We start from the raw sequence: 1,187 nt of genomic DNA, 5'->3' as shown, positions 1-1,187 counted from the left end.
GGAGGGGTTTGTGCGGGGAGAAGGGTGCAACAATGAATGAATGGAATTCCAAAATCTCTGTAGATGTTCATTGAAATGAAAAATAAACAAACTAAATTAATTAAGAAAAATTCTACATGAATAGCTTGAAATTTGTCTACATTTGTATTTGTATGTGCCATGAACAGATCTAGGTACATAGTACAGCCAGCAAGGAGTAAAATCATGAAAATGTCTTTAGCCATAACCAAACACTTGGAAAGCATTGAGTCACTAGGCCTGGGAGCTCAGGACTGATGTCATGAAGGACAAATCCATAGTATACTCCACAAGGAAAATGCTCTACATCTTACTCTGGTGACTTAAAAGCTTGTGAAGAAAGCACATCCCTGACTAGAGATCTTTCTTCAGTCTCTGTGATTCTGAGACCTCAAGAGCTAGATGAGGTCTGGTTACCCTGTGGACCACGCTGGACGGATCATAATGTGGAACAAATCTTAATAATAAAAAAAAGACTACACTTGCTGGTCTGACAAGAGACCGTTAGAGCCTGTGAGGCTATGGCCCTTAGTCACTGTGCAGCCTGTACCAGAAATGACAATTACTCCTAGGACTCAAGTTTCCAGTCAAAAGACAAATTACGGGATCAGTAACACCAGGCAGAGCACACTCCTTAGAACAATCAACCACACAAGATCAAAGGGGTGACACCTGCCCAGGAGAGGACAACAAATGGGGCCAGAAGCACAGGGTGCAGTGGGAGAGCTGCTGCTACACTGTGGGGGCCGTAACCAAGTCAGGAAATTCAGGGGATGAACTGCTCAAGGGAAAGCCAATCTGCTTTGTAAACATTAAATCACAATAAAAAGTAAAAAAAGAAAGCGGTTGTGAGCTAACATAATTCACTTCCTTTTTTTCCTGTGTAAAAACAGTACCCCAAAACCCTCACAAAACCCAAATACCTTGAAATTTCACACAAAATGGAGGGATTAGCACCCCTTCGCCTAATCCCACCCTGCGAGGAAAGAAGGTCCACACCACGAGCTCCTTAGCCTCCCAGCATTGTCTCACTGAATTACTCAAATAGGAAATAAAAAAGGAGGTTAAAAGTGACAGTTCACGGGGAGCTCTGGTGGCCTAGTGCCAAGAAGCTACACTACAATCCCAGAGGCGCATGGTTCGAATCCACCAGATGCTCTGCCGGGGAA

The 1,187-nt window shown here is 43.6% G+C and overlaps 1 protein-coding gene across 1 annotated transcript in view; it reads right to left on the bottom strand.

The window, feature by feature from the left end:
- MCM6 (minichromosome maintenance complex component 6) overlaps positions 1-1,187 on the bottom strand; it is a 60,612-nt gene that overhangs the window by 13,998 nt on the left and 45,427 nt on the right. The window lies entirely within an intron of this gene.

This window comes from Elephantulus edwardii, unplaced genomic scaffold, assembly GCF_000299155.1.
Source record: "Elephantulus edwardii isolate Elephantulus edwardi_28Jun2011 unplaced genomic scaffold, EleEdw1.0 scaffold00010, whole genome shotgun sequence".
Classification (NCBI taxonomy): domain Eukaryota; kingdom Metazoa; phylum Chordata; class Mammalia; order Macroscelidea; family Macroscelididae; genus Elephantulus; species Elephantulus edwardii.
The sequence above is the reverse complement of the archived record's forward strand: the minus strand, read 5'-3'. Positions and strand labels throughout refer to the sequence as shown.